The sequence below is a fragment of the Adiantum capillus-veneris genome, chromosome 29 (genome assembly GCF_014529385.1).
Source record: "Adiantum capillus-veneris isolate H3 chromosome 29, ASM1452938v2, whole genome shotgun sequence".
Classification (NCBI taxonomy): domain Eukaryota; kingdom Viridiplantae; phylum Streptophyta; class Polypodiopsida; order Polypodiales; family Pteridaceae; genus Adiantum; species Adiantum capillus-veneris.
Window position 1 is genome coordinate 37,497,670 of NC_140959.1, and position 19,271 is coordinate 37,516,940.

The 19,271-nt window shown below is 38.7% G+C and overlaps 1 pseudogene; it reads right to left on the bottom strand.

The window, feature by feature from the left end:
- Positions 1-18,946, bottom strand: part of LOC147419053 (uncharacterized) — an 80,056-nt pseudogene extending 61,110 nt beyond the window's left edge.
- Positions 18,947-19,271: the final 325 nt, after the last annotated feature.

Here is a 19,271-nt window from a genome sequence, read left to right on the forward strand (position 1 = left end):
TTGATGATGGTTACCTCACGTGCTTCTTCGAAGGTGGATGGGAATTTTAGCTCTACTTTAGCCTTTAAAAGTGGATACAAGCCAACCATGAATCTCTCTTTTTTTAGAAAGTTGGGTGCACCACCATGATTTTCTAATGTAGCCTCCCACCTACCCCATAGATTGACAAAGGTTGCTTCATAAGAGGGATAGTCTTCAAGTGATACCTACTTATGTCCAATAAGACATTTCCATAGTCCTTCAGAAGTATCACCTTGCCCGAACTTGGAGAGGAAGCTTGCTCGCAGTCTCTCCCAATTGGACTTGATTTGGGGTTGCAAGGTCTCATACCATGCTTTAGCTTCTGCTTTTAGAACCAACGGGAAGGCTCGTAGCTTTACTTCCTCTTCATCTCTCCCAGATATGAGATGTGCCATCTCCAAGTTGTCAAGAAACTCTTGCGCATCTTCCCCACTTCTTGCATAGAATGTGGGAAAAGAACTTGACATTTTGTTTAGACTTTTTGAAATCTCTTTTTTTTAAAGAAACTTTTCTCTTACGCGCTGCACAAGATTATTGACACTATAAATCTGATTACATTAAAATGAAGATGTACACATCCATTGTTAATTCGTACTTTATCATAGGTAGAATAAATGGATTAATTGAAGCATTGATTTCATTGAGGCGAGTGGATCCAAATATCCTCCTTATGATAGACTGAAACCTAAACTTAGTTTCAATGATTATATGAATGGATTGCCGAGCAATAGGCCTAAAAGGTTCATTGTTTTGATCGTGACTCATGTGCTACTCCTCGTTGTTGGTTTGAAGACCTCATTCCTTCATATGGCCCTTGAGCACCACTTCACCACTTCTTGTTCCTGCCTTTAAAACAAAATGAAAATGTGAACATCAAAAGAAGTTTCATAATTGATGATTGGAAGTATAATTGGATTGGGTGATGCCAGTATTTCTCTAAGTCTTTCTGCACCAAACATAAAAACAATGCGTTGCTGGAAAAAGACTTTTCTATCTATGTGAACATTTACTCTAATATGTTGTGCAAAATGAAATAAATAGATGGGAACTCCATTTTTCATTATAAAAAATTTGAAGGTAACTTGGAAATATGTTCCTCCATGGGGGCACCACTTTATGAGGGCGAGCTTTTTGAAATGGGGCCTCTAAACCCAAACCAATGGGCCTACCCTCACAAAATGTTCGTAAAGAGGTACGCACACTACTTGGGGCACCACCTTCTTTTGGGAGTGGAGAAGGAAACCAATCAAAATAACACTTGCACTCACCCACTCAAGCAACACACTTTGAAAACCCCCTTACTCTATATACACTTTGGAAACTTGAACACCATCAACGATTATGCAACCCAATGCCGTGCATCAAAATGAAATATGCAATTTGTGGAATAGCATTCACCTTCTCCCCATAAGAATACCCATAATACATCCAAACTCTTCCTCTCTCAAGAACTCATCAAAAAATCATGCGCACAAGACTTGCCTCTCAAACACACAAGAGAATCACTTACATCAAACTAACACACTTTGCATAGAGAGCTCCTCTCCATCTATGCAATGCCGTGACACAAATAAAATCACCATGAGAGGTAGCCACATGCATATGTAATGAAGCAAAAGAGAGTTGGAGTGAGAAATTTCTTTAGACCAATTGAATAAGTTTGGAGAAAACAAACCAATGGTAAATTGAGAATAGAACACTTACTTGATTTCTCGCACACCTTGTAAGGGGAGGACAGACGCTGCCTAACCATCACGAATTGCGACACTTGAAAGTTTTGAAGATGATTTCATGATCATTGACATAACCATGAGAGAGATCATGATGTATTTACAAGTTATTGAGGTGCTACAAATGATTTATTGGGTTGATGGAGTAAGAGATTGTAGAATGAAAAGAGTGGAGAATAGAGTTGCACTTCCTCCAAAGAGGAGGGTTAGGAGGGAGGATGTGAAAGAGGGAGGGTTGGGGTTTTCTCTACTATTGATCAAGAAACAACATGAAGTTGAAAATATATGTGTGTCCTTGAGTCTCTCCAAGGGGGGCTATTTATAGTTGTGTAGGAGTGGGATTATGCTACACTTAATTAGAGTAAGTGATTAGACCTAATTAAGTGTCCTTTGACCACTCATTGAATATTGGACATAAAAGGGACTATTTATTCACCAAAAATATCATTTTAGACCTTGAAGGCTCCATAGGGGTGCATAATGTAGGTGGGCCCCACCATGAGGCCCTACGGGTGGCTCTTGCAGGGTATCTCAACTTGTCTGTCTTGGCATTTAGAAAGCATCTTTAGGTTGGTCCCATCACATGCAAGTGACCTTGAACACTCATTGCTCTTCTAAAATATGAGTAGGGGAAAAATAAGATCTCACCCTCTTGATTTACTTGATTTATAGTTCCCTTTTGTTGAGAATCTGACAGATTTACACTATTTTGACCATAACTTTTTACCTGTAGCTCGGAATGACATGCTTCAAGAGGCAAAATTGACCTTCTCAACATGTTTGATATGAATTTGGACTATTCTTCACGCCCATGCACCAAGGAATTTGGTTTGGAAGGTCCACAATAGGCTAGGGAACCTTCTGCTTCCAAGTCTTCTTGTATGGGCCCTTTGCTTGTATGCATCCAAGGGGAATCATGCTTTTTCAAAAGGCTATGATGCTTAAACAAATAGAGGAGGGCCCAATATTATTTGCTTGTGAAAAGAATATACAATTGGAGTCTTTTTCAAAGGAGAGAAACTATATGTATATTCTTAAGAGATATTGGGCCACCTATTTAGGGGGCATAGAAGACTTGTAGAGAGGGACCATAATCTTTGGTAAAGACAAGTGGAGAGTTGATTTCCATGGGAATTTATCTATATGGGGTGGAAGATGGATATATTATTTTTCTACTACTAATTCACAAGAGGTAAGAAAGTTTGGGGGTATATAGTTGGTTATTGTATGCTTATTCTATTTACAAAGCAAAAAGGAAAAGGGTGGTAATATAAATATATGACTAAGGTGACATTTTTGGGAAGAGTATAATGTATGTGTCACCACAAAGGTTAAACGAAGAGGGGGAATTTACTCTAGATAACTTAATAGCGTAGAAAAATATATACACATATGAGGAAGAGGACGTTGAGTAGGCTGACAAATGTTGCAAAAAGATGGTTACCATTTTATGCCACTCACCAGCATGGCTTCAACTATTGGCACCATATCCACTGGGTGACCAACCCTTAAAGCTGACACCATGCTTTGATGCTTTTCCTTCTTGGAAATAAGTCTCGTTCTCACACACTTGGTCCATTGCCTCCTCAATTTATCATTCAAAGCCACCAATTGACCAAAAGATATATTTGCCTTTTGATTTCGTATGTCATCGACAACATCATAGTCTTCAACACCTTGGCCAAGGAGGTAGTCCTTTGGACCAATTTTCCTTCTTCACCGCCTCTCACTACTTTCTGGTTTGTCTTCTACCTTAGCCTTTTCTTTTCTTGCTCTTGTTTCCCTCTCTTCTTCTGTCTCTTTCTCCCTATCATGCCTAGCTCTCTTATTGGCCAAAACATCCACATCTTGATGCTCAAGGGTAATGATGTTGATAGCCCTACCTTCTCCATTTGCACGCAACGGTTGCAGTTGTTGTTGCGGCAGCTGTGCTTCTAGTGCTCGTTCTTGATGATTCTCTTCTATTCTTCCTCGACCACTTCCATATAGGGGGTATATCCCTCCTCTCTCCCTTGGTGGTTCAGGACAATCAGGGGTGTAATGCCCCTCTTCATCACAATTGTAGCATCTACCTTGTAGCTTTCGTCCCTTGCCTCTCCCAGCTGGCCGTTCCTCTCTTTGGTTCCTATTCATTATGTTAATTCTTAATTCTTGCAACTGACCAGCAAGATCATGCAAAACCCGGGCCGTAACAAGATCTGGACCTTGAACCACTCACTCCACTCTATCATCCGTTGTCACAGGGACCATTGGTTGCACCACAACTGGATCAGTATGTTAGGCCTTGCTCCCACCTTCTCTTGATCTTCTTGCTCTTGGCCTCGGCAATTTCCACAGCTCTTTCAAATGTAGCAGGCTGATCGACCTTCTCCCTTACACTTGGATGGAGACATTCCATAAACTGACGCACTTTAAAGAAATCCCCTGGAGATACATGGGATGACGCCTCTAATTGAACCCAAATCCCTTTGAAGTGTTGCAAAAACACTTTAAAGTTAGCATGAACATCTTGCTGCAGACCTCTCAATTTTGTTGTCGCTTCTCTTGCTGTTAGTTTCTTTCCAAACCTGTCAAAAATTGCCAGCTTCACCTGCTCCCATGTTTTCTTTTTTTCTTCCTCTAAACCTTCAAACTACTCCCGAGCTTCTCCTTTGAGCGCAAGAGGAAATACATGAAGCTTGGCTTCGTCACTCACAATGTGCATACCAATTGTATGCCACTCGAAGTCCGCAATCCAATCCTTCACATCCTCCTTCCCTGTAAACATTCGCCGACTATATGCCATCCCTTTGAAGTCACTTCTCCCTTGCGTAAGTAATTCCACAAAAGTTGAAGTCTTGCACCTCAACCAAACCACCACTTTTCTTCAATGAAGCTCGAACTTCACAGCAAAACCGCTCCACTTGGGTGCACAACCGGAAAATTTCCGCTCCCCAGCAGGTCGCCAAAGGATGATGGAGCAAAAGATATCGTGTGCGCACTCACACACCCAGACAACTCCACACAACACAAGGAATTTACTTGAATTCCTCACCTCACTCACTACCACTCAAAAGCTCCCTAAAAACTCTACCCACAACCTCAATTCAAACTCCAAACACCTTGACCTACAAGCCCTTGCCTGCCCGCAGACACTACAAGGTGAGTGAGGTGATCAACACTTGAAATCATGCTTGATGGTGACCAAAATATACAAGAAAAACCATCAAAAACCAAAAACTCCAGCCACAAAATTCCACTCTCAAACCATTGCAAAAGCTTCACCAAACTCCACTCTGTTGGACTCTTTGGAGTAGCGCCAACCCTAATGGCACCGATATAGGGTCACATAGTCTTGCAGAAAGCCGCACCTCTTCTTCTTGTGTGTGTGTACCAATAAAAAGAGAAAAATGGTATAACCTTTCAATCACCCAAGTGTGGTAGATTGGTTATGCCATTTTCCCTCTTCAATAACAGATAAATAACATAAATCTAATATAATATAACATAAAGAAACCTAAATTAATAAACCTAAATCTAATCTAATATACCGTAAATCTAAATCTAACGTAAATAAACATAAATCTAATCAAACTTAAAGCTAACTAAAAATAAACCTAAATCTAATCTAATTTAACTTAAATAAACCTAAATCTAATTTAACGTAAGTCTACATCTAACCTAATCTTTAACGTCTTTTGGGATAGTTTCCTACGACGTTAAAACACTCTTCTTGTTGTGTGTGTGTGTGTGTGTGTGTGTTTGTGTGTGTGTGGGTGTGGGTGTGTGTGTGTGTGTGCCAATAAAAAGAGAAAGATGGTATAACCTTTCTATCACCCAAGTGTGGTAGATTGGTTATGCCATTTTCCTCTTGAATAACAAGTCTTGAGTTCAACTCCTCGTCAGCTAGATTTTAGGTCTCTTTAATTAGTTTCCTACGACGTTAAATTAAACTCTCTTCTTCTCGGTTGTGTGTGTGGGTGTGTGTGCACGACAATAAAAAATGAAAAAAAATGGTATAACTTTTCTATCACCGAAGTGTGATAGATTGGTTATGCCATTTCCCTTATGAATAACAGGTCTTGAGGTCAACTCCTGTCGACTAGATCTTTAAGGTCTCTTGGGATAGTTTCCTAGGATGTTAAGACTCTCTTCTTATTCTTCTTCTCTCTCTCTCTCTCTCTCTCTCTCTCTCTCTCTCTCTCTCTCTCTCTCTCTCTCTTTCCTTCTCCTCTATGTGTTCTTTTTTTGCATGTGTGTGTGCGTTTTTGGTTTATGCATGCTCTCTCTCTATTTTCATGTGTTGTATGCATGTGTGTGTGCATTTTTTGTCTATGCTTGTGCTCTCTCTCTCTCTCTCTCTCTAAAAAACACAATGTGTGTGTGTGTGTGTTAGAGAGAGAGACAGAGACAAAGAGGGGAAGGGACCAGGAGAGTGAGGAGAGGGAAGGAGCATACCTGGCTCTCCTTCCTCTCCTTGTGTGTGTGTGTGTGTGAGAGAGAGAGGGAGAGAGAAAGAGGGGAAGGGAACATGAGAGTGAGGAGAGGCAAGGAGCATAATTGGCTCTCCTTCCTCTCCTCATGTGTGTGTGTGTGTGTAGAAGAAAGAGAGAGAGAGACGGAGAGCGTTACCTTGCTTGCTTGAGCGCGCGTCGAAAACTCAGATCTGAGATCTGAGTTTTCAGACGCTCTCGGTTATTTTTTTTAGCCTTGGCAGCATCGCTATATGCATCGCTATGAGCGTCGCTATGTTACTTGTATCATAGCGACGCTCATAGCGACGCCGTGCTTTTTCATGTTTGAGCATTGCACTACGAGCGTCGTTACTATTAAGCACGTCTTGTAGTGTTGAAAAAGAACAAAATATAACTTAAAACTCTTGTGTGTGTGAAGTTTGGTGTAGCTAGCCTCATTCTCAATTACACAGATGTAGTGCTCTTTCGCCCTACTAAAAACCTTAGATTAATGCTAGAATTATTTGTTAGAACCATTTTATAAAAGCTTTAGAACTTCATTCGACAAGCCCAGTTGAATATTTTAAGAGAGAAAACCCTAATTGATGGCCTCACAATCTAAAAATTGTAGTGGAAACATGAGGACTACACTAGTATACCATAGAAACAAGCTAGGTAACCCTTTACACAAAGATAGTGAATGAACATATATATCTCTTAATGTTTATTTTTTTAGGCTCTCATATTCATGGCACCATGAGTGATGTGGAATTTTAAGCCATCTTTGACTATTTTTTAGTCATTTTTTAGCATTTTATGGATTTTTTTTTTTGCCAATTTAAACTAAACAATGCTCCTTTTTTTAAATCATAAAAAGCCCAAATGAGCGACTAAGATCGCCCCCATTGAACTTTTTTGGCAAAACAAGCATGCCACTTTGAAACACTTGAAATTTGTACAATTATATTATAATCCAATTAATTGGGCATAGTTTAATGTGATAAAACAATCCATAGTGCCATCTAGTGCCTCGTCGCCTCAGTGAGGTATCTATAAGACAACAGTCATGGTACCTGCTCTCACACATTTGACATTATGTAAATTGTTGTGTTAGGTCCCTCATATTAAAAAGCACAAAGAGAGGGGTGAAATTTTAGATTCACATTGTAAACATGTCATTTCACAACGTCCATCCCCTCTAAACTTGCACATCGGTTGACATGTGCCACACATATCTCTTGCAAGTTCAATCTTCATTTAATGTCAATTTCATCATTATTTTAAAAGAAATATAATGCATTGCCCTCTCTTTCTTCATCTTTATCCATAACATGTTCATCAAAACCTTCATTTTTACTTTCTAGTAAAACAAAGGGATCTGTATTGCCTCTTGTTAGCGGGTGGCCCTAATTGGACGTTTGTACCTGCATATCTTTTTGGCGCTAACACATTGCACGAGGACTCTTTGAGGGTGTCAACCTCAAGAAGTGAACCAATGGAATATTTCTATCTCTAACACATGAAAATCTCTCGCTCTTAGTTCTGAAAATTTACCTATGTCCTTCTCTATTTTAGCACTCAAAGGGACTCCAAATGCCACAAAAATTTATGAGGATGTCCTCCATACTTAGGGACACTAACCTATAGAGTTTAATCACATTTCAATGAGGTACCAAAATCACAATTGATCATAATTGAGGTCTCAAAAACTGCAATTGAACATATCAAGAGGGCCGTCCTAGGGTTTATGAACATTCTCCTATAGTCATAACATTAAAAACACTATTTAACGCGCTCAAATCAATAGATTTAGTCTACAACCAAGTAGTCAAAAATCAAAGTAGAATCGACAATGAGCATACTCAATTGAAAGAGCATCCGAACAAGGAACACATTGCAAATTTCAAAACTGAAATATCATTATCATAGTTAAAAATGTGATGATTACAAGTTGTAGAGTAGAAGTCACTCTCAGCCCTACGCTTTCAACCTTTCAAAACTTGATAATGATCCCCCCTTCCCACGTTACAACTTATGCTTTATACCTAGGGCTCTCTTGGCTAGTGGACGACCATACAAGACTCAATTTCATTACAGACTCTATAACTTAGGATCTCATAGTTTTTCCATATTTAATCAAAGATGATCAATATAATTGCAAGGCTTCCAAAAATGAATAGAAATACATCAAAATTTTAGGCTCTTAGAAGAAGGGATAGACTTGAATGGCACCCGTCTGGCTTGATTGCCAACATTCCCCCCTTCCTCGTCTTTGTACTCCTTCGTGCAAACTGCATCTGAAGGTGAAAATGCCCTTGATGGTTAACAATTCCTTGCTTGATCAACATGTTTTGATAGCTCAACTATCAGAATTGAGTAAAAATTTCTCCATGTTGAATGTTAAGGCTATTTACATCTCGGTGGATCTCATAGAGAGTGTGCAAGAATGTATCAGATTTGTGGGTAAAGATATAGTAGCTCAGAGTAGATGATATGTGATTCATGCTCACTAATTCTTACATGCAATGAAAAAATGATTTCACTTGCACACATGTAGAGGAAAGTTCCCTAGCCAAGAAGGTGACTAAGCAAGAGCGGATCAGTGTATAGTATGTTGAATGTTCATAATGTCTTTATAACCTGAATCTTAAGGATACTAAAATCGAAAAGTAATAGGAAACCTTTAACTAAGCTGGTGACAAAAGGTGGGTATATGGTAATTGAACACCAAGAGCATACGGATTCATGTTTTAAACATAGAACTTGAGCTTAGGACAAGGTTAGGTCACGGTGATAAAATACCATTGATTATGGTTGACTGTAAACACCTTAAAAGGATGACCCTTGATGCTTAGTTCGTAGGGCCCTAAGTACAAATCATGTAGTCAGTTGATGTTCACATGCAATTGCTTTGAAACCTTCTTAAGGAGACTAAAATACAAAAGTACTAGAAAAACTTTAAACTAAGCTGGTGATAGAAGGTAGGTCTATGGTGATTCAATGCTAGGAGTGTATGCATCCATGTGTTAAAGATAGAACTTGAGATTAGAAGAAGGGTAGATTACGGTTGTAAAATACTTATGAGTGTAGGTTGGCTATAAGACCCTTGACATTTAGTTCCATAGAGTCGTAAGTACAAACAGGGATTTAGGTGATGTTCAAGATTCCTTTAAAACCATCTTAAAGAGACTCAAATTGAAAAGTAATGGAAAACTTTTAACCAAGCTGGTGATGGAAGTTAGGTCTATGGTAATTGAGCACCACGAGCATATGCATCCATGTGTTAAACATAAAACTTGAGCTCTGCAACTTACAACGATAAAAATACCTCTGATTGTAGATTGACTATCAACAGCCTAAAAGGAAGACCCTTGATGCTTGGTTCCATAGGGCCCTAAGTACAAGTCTCGCCCCATGGATAATACTAAATAAAAGGTGAGGTGAACTATTAGGCCACCAAATTAGGAAAATTTTGTGACACCCTCTCTAGCAATCCATTAAGTCAGGGCTGCCATTTAAGCTAGGAGGTCGGATCAAGGACCATGTGGTGACATGCCAAATGTACTAGCAAGAAAATCCATAGCCTACACGATAATACGCACACGACCAATGAGGAAACTACATTTTTCCTATGTAACAAAATGAGGGGTGAATGAAAAGCTGGGATCTGGTGAATGAAAGTATAGTGCATCAGCAAGGCTCGAACTCTGGATCATACTTCTATGATTTTGCTTCATCTACCTTATGCACCCTACCAATAACTTGTTTGTGTATCACGACTTCCACACCCATAATAAGTTAGTATTGGGGATAGATGGGTCCCTCACTTTTTAATGAGTGTTTTACCCTAAGGTCACTAGTGATGCCCATACATTGTTGAATCAACGCATTCTGGCATCGCTAAAGGTGTTGTGTATGCAACATGACCATAGAAATGCTTGTAGTGATGCCAAAATGTCTCATAAAGATTCTCTATGGACAAAGTATCCTCGTAGTAACTCTTTGGATAGAAAATGTGCATTGAAAGAATGATCTACTACAAACCCCTAGCCATGTCCTCATTGTTCACTATGTTTATAATATGTATATCACATGCATTCAACATCTATTTCTAAAATTGTTTATTTGTAAATTTTTACCAAGTATTAAACAATATTTTCCTATAATTTTTTTTTCCAATACCATTTTATGGTTAGTGAAATGTGAGAAAAATCAAAATTTAATAACTCCTTCTGTTAAACTCATGTGATAGTCACATACTTATTAAGTGGACCCCCACTTATTAAGTGGACAAAGAGAGAAATAGGAAAAGATGCATAGATGAAAATGAATATTCTCAAAAATACTACATGGATGTCGTATTTTACTAGAAATATTCCTACTATCCAAGACTTGGCTAGTATGGTTGCAGGCACTCAGTTTCATAATGCATTTGTGAAAAAAGATATTTTTCTGTGGTGGACATAAGAGTGTTGGAAGTTCCTCTCCCTAGACTAGAAAAATAGCTATAAATGTGCCAAATGTATCAAAGAAGAGTATATGATAAGATGTTCACTTTGGATAGAACTCATAAATGGCCCATACTTCATGTGTCCATTTATAAAATAGCTGATAGTCAATGTCAGAGGAACAGAATAATAGAGATAGACACCAAAAACAGAGGAAGAAATCTTTGTATTGATAGCGTTTGATACAACAGACGAGCAAAATATATGGGCGCACTCCGTTGTACGAAGCTCGAACCTCCCGACCACCCCCGAGCTTCAATTCGCTTGCATGCAGCGTCTCACTCGCACTCGCACTCTCACTCGCACTCGCAGAAGAGAGATCGGTGAATGATCCCCAAAACGCACCACCCGTCCTTCTATTCTGATTTTTCCTCCAAAAGCATGCGACCTCTCAAAATAGTCGCTTTTCTATTTTTGGTGTTCGGTCGACTGGACTTGCGCGCCAAGTATACCTGCGAGAACAAGGTAAAAACGTGATCGTGAAGCGATCCGTAAAGGTTAGATTTTTGAAACTCTTTTTTTATTTTCCACTAATTTTTCAGTTGTCTTCAACTGAACATAACTCCCAAACGGAGCCAAAACAGCCCAAGTCCGTCTCACACAATCTTGTTGCCCTCGCTGCGCTCTTTGATGACTATGTGATGGAAAATTTCCATAGCCTGCTCTGATTTGCTGAAAATCAACCTGCAAAACAGCATTTTCTACAAAAACGATGCAAAAACAACAAATCCCACTTTTTTCTTAATCTTTGGCCCTCAACGAGCATCAAAACATCAAAATCTCTAAAGACTCAAAGAACCAAAGTTGTTCCTTATAATGCAGGCTTCAATCGCTTCATATATCACTTTTTTAAAATCCCACGTTAACACCTTCAAAAATGCCCCAGAAAGTGCCTTCCGGATCAAAAAATTTTATTGGACGAAAACAATCCACACATCCTTCTACACAGTGGACTAACTTTAAAACGACGAAAACTTCCTAGAAAAACAAAATTTATTACTAAAACACCTCAAAATCAAGTCTTGTTACAATCTCCCCTATTCAAAATTAGCTCTGTCCTCAGAGTTGGAAGGAGGGAAATTCGCTTTGCAAAACACTAAGATCAACCCATGATGCATCCTCTACTGGATTGTTCTGCCACTTAACCAAAACTTCCACAATGTCTCTATTTCTCAAATGTTTGACACGCCTATCTAGCACTAAGTCTGGTTCTACTGTCAATGTTCCGTCATCTTTCAACTTAGAGTTGTCCTGTAAAACATGATGCACGTTAGGAACATACTTTTTCAATAAACTCACATGAAATACAAGATGCACTTTGACATGAGAAGGCAATTCCAATTTGTAAGGTAATGAACCAATTCGCTTCAAAATTTTAAATGGCCCAGAAATCGTGGAGACAATCACTTATCCTTTCCAAGAACCAAATGAGACTTCTCGAGAATAACCTTTAAGAAAACCATATCCCCAGTTTCATACTCCACAACCCGATGTTTCTTGTCATAATACAATTTATGTCTCTTTTGGGCTTCTCTAATATTCCCCTGATTTTGGCCAACTCGTTATCCATTTTCTCAAGCATCTCATGTGACAGTTCTACCTTATTCCTCGAGCTAAGAAACTTTATAGGTGTGGGATAGTTATAGCCATCGATTCACTCTCTCCGTTTTCCCAGCGGTTTGAGGATGAAAAGCAGTAGACATGCGTAACTGGGTACCTATAGAGTCAAAAGTCGCTCTCTAGAAATGAGAAGTGAACTTAGAATCTCTGTCAGACACTATGCTCTTGGGCATGCCATGCAAACGAAATATCTCTCAAACAAGCGTGCAATGGTCAAAGTAGTATCAGTTATTTTCACGGGAAATAAGTGAGCCTGTTTTGTGAGTCTATCTACCACCAGAAAGATCGAGTCATACCCTCCACGAGTAGTAGGAAGTCTAATAATAAAGTCCATGGATATAGACTCCCACTTCTGTAAAGGAATGTCTAAGGGTTGAAGGTCACTAGGCATCCTCTTATGTTCAATTTTAACTTGTTGACATTGAAAGCATTCATGCACATAATTCTTAGCATCCAATTTCATACGTGGCCAAAAGAATGAACTTTTAATCTTTTCATACGTCTTATTCAATCCAGGATGACCAGAAAAAGGTGAGTTATGACACTCATGCAGAATTTGACTCTTAGAAGCAGAATTTGTAGGAATACACAAGCGGTCATAATAATACAGATTTCCCTTATATAAGTGATACATGTTCTCATACATCTCACCAATATTCTCATGCAAGAATTTCAAAATAGGCATGTAAAAAGAATCATTTCCAACTTCGGCATGTATCTCATCAATCAAATTGGATCGCACAACAGTCAACAAATTACACATGGACCTACGACTCAATGCATCTGCAACTTTATTTTCTTTCCCACACAAATACTTCAAGTCAAAATCATACTCAGCCAGCAATTCTATCCATCTCCTTTGTCTGTTGTTTAACAATGGCTGAGTGAAAATATACTTCAAACTTTCATGATCAGTACGAAATTCAAATTTGACACCAAGCAAAAGATGACGCCAATGTTTCAATGCATGAACAACAGCAAGCAATTCTAGATCATGTGTTGCATAGTTCAATTCATGTCGTCTTAATTTCTTAGACTCATATGCAACCACTCTTCCTTCTTGTGTCAAAACACACCCTAGTTGTTCACCACTAGCATCACATGACACAACAAATGGTTTGCCCATCTCAAGAACTTTCAAAACACAATTTTCTGCTATTTTAGCCTTCAAGGTCTGAAAAGCAGTCTCACAGGTAGAAGTCCACACAAAACCCTTGTCTTTCATGGTCAATTCGGTCAAAGGACTTGATATCTTAGAGAAATCTTTAACGTGTGCTCTCTCATATTGTGCTAGACCCATAAAGCTTCTCACATCCCTTAATGACTTTGGTGTTGGCCACTCCACAATAGTCTTAACTTTCTCAAGGTCAATGTGAATCCCCTCTTTAGAAATCACTCTTCCCAAATACACAATCTAATCCTTTGCAAAAGAACACTTACTTGCTTTGGCATACAATTTATGTTCACGCAAAACCTCAAATGTTTTCTTTAAGTGCAATGCATGATCTTCTTCATTCTTAGAATACACAAAAATATCATCCAAGAATACCAGAATGAAGTCATCAAGATACGGGTAAAAAATATTATTCATTAAGCACATGAAAGTTGCTGGTGCGTTAGTCAAACCAAAAGCAAGAACTGTAAATTCATAATGCCCATAACATGTACGAAAAGCAGTCTTTGGAATGTCCTCGACCTTAATGCGGATTTGATGGTAGCCAGAACGAAGGTCAACCTTTCAAAATATTGTGGCACCACTCAAATGGCTAAGAAATTCATCTATGTGAGGAAGAGGATATTTGTTCTTAATGGTCTATTTGTTTAACCCCCTGTAGTCAATGCATAACCTATATGTACCATCCTTTTTCTTTTGGAATAACACAGGACTACCCCAAGGAGATACACTAGGTTTAATGAAACCCTTTTTCAAAAGATCATCAAGTTGTAGCTTGAGCTCTTTAAGCTCATCAATATTGAACCTTTATGGAGCCCTTGAATAAGGTGTTGCTCCTGGATATAGATCTATGGCGTGGTCTACCGCTCTAGTCGGAGGCATACCAGGAAGATCGTCCGGGAACACATCCTTAAATTCATGTAAGAGATCCTCTACAAATTCTGGATTTTCCTCTTTCTTTTTATTCCCAGAATCCTCTGTAATCTCGTTAGCAAACACAAGAAACATCTCACACCCTTGTCTCACCCCCCTCAAAAGTTTCATGGCAGAAATCAGAAGTGATTTAGTATTTCTCTCCTCAGTTTTAATCGCATGACCATCTCTGTTTTTAAAAATCAAATCACCCCTCTCACAATCAATCAATGCATGATTCGCAGCCAACCAATCCATTCCCAAAGTTACATCCCGTTCACCCATGCCAATAACATAAAATTCTCCCGAATGTTTCTCTTTGTTCAGCAAAAAAGGTAAGTTTTGAATATGACCCTGTGTATAATGTCTCTTCCCATTGGCCAATTCTATAGGTCTCCTAATGTGGGAATCAGAATTCAATTTCAAAGTCTGTGTGAGCTTGTTAGACATAAAACAATGCGTACTACCCGAATGAATGAGGAAATTCACAATTTCAGTTCCTATCTTATCCCGAATTCTTATAACGGATGCCCTTAAATGATGAACAGACGTTGTCATACATTCCATAGGAATTTCAGAGCACTTACCTTCCTCGCTCGCTTCCTCAATCGTGGTGTCCATCGCAATCATATTGGCTTCCATTCGTGCAAGAACTGCCTGATTGATCTCCTTATTTGGGCATTCGAACGTCTTGTGACCTTGCTCACCGCAACGGAAAGATAACCCAAATCTCCTTGCTCGTTCTAGATGTTGAGAGAGAAGGAGAGAGCACAGAAGTAGAACCCCAAAGTGTGTAGAATACACACATGAGATGATGTATATATAGAGGGGACCTGGGTGCCATATATAGAGAAGCCATATATTGAGTAGCTTCACATATAAGCTCAACACCCCCACTCAAATAAGGGTCCCTAACTGTGGATGAAAAAACCCTTGGGGGATCAAGGGAAAAACCCACAGCTCTATATACACCCACTGTTATATTATAAAAATCATTGAATATACAAATGTTTACGAGGAGCTACATCACTCCTTTTACAATGAATGTTTTATGAGGAGTTATATTACTCCTATCCTATCAAATACAATAATGAATACAAAGGTTCAATAAAGAGGTGTAAAAGCTATCGATTAGCTTGTAATCAAAAGTGTCTCCGTGAATCTGTTGTGTAGCTTGTCATCAATATCGCATCACCAAACATGTCTTCATGTTGTCATCAATATGGCATCACCAAACATATCTTCTTAAATCTTTTATTGTCACCAAGTTTGTCTTCATAAAATCAATTCTTTGATCAATCCTACATAGATCATAGACTCCAAAAAAAATATGTCATGAAAATTATTAGCACCGTTAATGAAATAATTACGTTCACAATGCCATAAGAGATGGTTCGCGACGCCACTCTTTTGACGACATATATACGCACGACAACATATGGTACATAAAGTATAAACGTAAAAGTATAAAATGTGTGATTACGTGATACAAATGATATGTGTATATACTACATAAAACAACATTTATCAATGTAGTGATCAATAAATACCATCAAAGTATTAACAAAATATCATCATTATATCAATAAAAATGAATAAATGATCATGGTATCAACGAAAAGCATCATGATATCACCGAGAATAATCATGGTATCAACGAAACAACATCATGGCATCACCGAGAATAACCATGGTATCAACGAAACATCATCATGGCATCACCGAGAATAACCATGGTATCAACAAAACAACATCATGGTATCACCGAGAATAACCATGGTATCAACAAAACATCATCATGGTATCAACAAAAATCACCATGGAATCAACGAAATATCATCATGGAATCACCGAGAATAACCATGGTATCAACAAAATATCATCATGGCACCACCGAGAATAACCATGGTATCAATGACATATCATCATGGTATCAACGAAAATCACCATGACCAAAGTATTAACAAAACATCATCATGGTACCATCAAAATCACTATGGTATCAATGAGAAATTATCAATAAAACAACGTAAACTATATCTCTAAAAGAATAATTATACGAGAATCAATGAACGAGTATATCATATAACAAAAGATCATGTACCAACAGTAGCTCGATAGAATTTGGACGATCATCAACGAATCGACTGAATCGGAACGATGTGTAACTGGCTTCTGCAGCAAAGTTACGTCAGTAACAAATATATGATTGATGAAGAAAAATATAATTGAGAAGTTTTCAATTATGAGAAAAATCAAAAGCAAAAAGTAAAATTTTGATTTTCAAACATATTCGCAGTCCGAGACGATAACCCAAAATCGGTGCAGAATTTAGAGAAACTTTCTTCTGCAAAGTTGTAGAACACATCGATTCCAATCCCCATCGCGGGTAGTTTCTTCTGCAAAGTTGTAGAACATATCGATTCCGGTCTCTCACGCGGGTAGTTTCTGCAAAATCGTTTTCAATAAGAAGAAAAATAAAAAACAAAAAACGAAAATTGCTTTTTAGGTATGTACGCAGTCCGCGAACGATAACTCAAAATCGGTGCAGAATTTGAAAACACTTTCTTCTGCAAAGTTGTAGACCACATCGATTCCGGTCTCTTTCATGGGTAGTTTCTGCAAAATCGTTTTCAATAAGCAGAAAAATCAAAAACAAAAAGCAAAAATTGCTTTTCAGGTATGTACGCAGTCCGCGAACGATAACTCAAAATCGGTGCAGAATTTGAAAAAGCTTCCTTCTGCAAAGTTGTAGACCACATCGATTCCGGTCTCTCTCGCTAGTAGTTTCTGCAAAATCGTTTTCAATTAGCAGAAAAATCAAAACAAAAAGCGGAAGTTGCTTTTCAGATGTGTACGCAGTCCGCGAACGATAACTCAAAATCGGTGCAGAATTTGAAAAAACTTCCTTCTGCAAAGTTGTAGACCACACCGATTCCGGTCTCACAACATGTAGTTTCTGCAAAATCGATTTTGATCAGGAGAAAAATTAAAAACAAAAACGTACTGCTCTGATACCATGTTGAGAGAGAAGGAGAGAGCACAGAAGTAGAACCCCAAAGTGTGTAGAATACACACATGAGATGATGTATATATAGAGGGGACCTGGGTGCCATATATAGAGAAGCCATATATTGAGTAGCTTCACATATAAGCTCAACACTAGAAAAGGAGGATCATGTTTCCACCGCAGCGGTTGTCGTCTTCTTTGATTCTGATTAGCATCATTCTGACCCAAATTTTGATTGCGGTTGTTTATAGCATTCTTATTTGTACTCTGATTTCGATTGAAATTCTGATTCTGATTTGAAAAATTATTGGGTGGTCTTCTCTGATTATTTGTAAAAGTCCTTCGGGGAAACTCAGTGTTTGTCTGAAAAGGCCTATTCTGCGTTCTATGCCCGGTAGGTATAATTCTTCTTGGAGTAGGGTTGCGGCTCTCATACTTCACCTTCTTCTCATAATTTTCGGCCTTCACAATAGCATCCAGAAAATCGGTAGCCCCTGCACCCTTTACTTGATAATACAGATCTTTACGCAGTCCTTCGATAAATTTGTTTGTCAACGCCTCTCCTTCTACTTCCGGTGCATACTTGTGAAGTCACAAAAACTTCTCATTATACTCATGTATAGTAAGACTTGGCTCGTCCTCAGGTTACTGCTGAAACTTGTAAAACTCCATCTTTTTATCCATTTTATAGTGTGGAGAACAGTACCTTTTATACGCTTGCGTTTTAAATTCCTCCCAAGTGATTCGAGTAACCTTTGTTCGCTGTTTAAGGTATGCTTTCCACCAAAGCTTTGCGGTTTGTCGAAGATGAACAACTGCAACCTTTGCTTTTGCTTCTTCAGAGAACTTCTTCAATCCATGCCTCGAGATCTTCGCCAGTTTTCTAGATGCCATTAAACTCGTTAATCTTTGCCTTCTTGAAGACTTGCTGCAAAGCTGCCCTTTCAAAATCTTCATCTGCATCTTCTTCATCACGTTTCCTTCTTCGTCCTCTCCTTTCATTAGTTTCCGCTTCGCCGTCATTCCGCTCTCTTTCGTGTGGACGACCTCGACGTCCATCACCACCGTACCGTTCCCATCATCATCATCTCCATCATCAACACCATCACCACCGCCAGGTGCCCCAACGCCGACACGTTGATTATTGTTTCCTGGTGGAATAGCATGGTTTCCGTGTTCCTGTTCGCCATTAAGTTCCACATAGATATCAGCTTCTCGTGCTGCTTTGCCTCGCAGAGCCTCAGCACGCTCCCGATTTGAAATTTTCAGATCTTCTCATAGTCGTCGAATCAGGTCTTCTTGCTCCTTTATCTTCTTCTCGTATCCGTCCATGTCCAGAATCAACCCACGTTAACACCTTCAAAAATGCCCCAAAAAGTGCCTTCCGGATCAAAAAATTTTATTGGACGAAAACAATCCACACATCCTTCTACACAATGGACTAACTTTAAAACGACCAAAACTTCCTAGAAAAACAAAATTTATTACTAAAACACCTCAAAATCAAGTCCTGTTACAGTCAACCTAGGAAAACCCATGTATGCTACCTCAATTTTGACACCCAATAGACACAAATATTGTGTGCTTTAGAAAATAGACCTAAAGTCTCCCGGGACATTAGCCATTAGGAAATTTCGGAGGTCATTTTAAGGGCCTTCTAAGAAATTCTATTTCTCTCTCTAGAAAATGTTCTTAAAATATACTTGCACTTGTTGTGTACATTCAAAAGGACAACTGAATACTCTGAAAAGTGAGCCTAACCTTTTAAAAATCCTTGAAAAGGGTCACTTTTTCATTCAATGTGTGTGTCGTTTTCATGAAGTACACGACGCTCATTCAATATAGCTTTCATCATCATTGAAA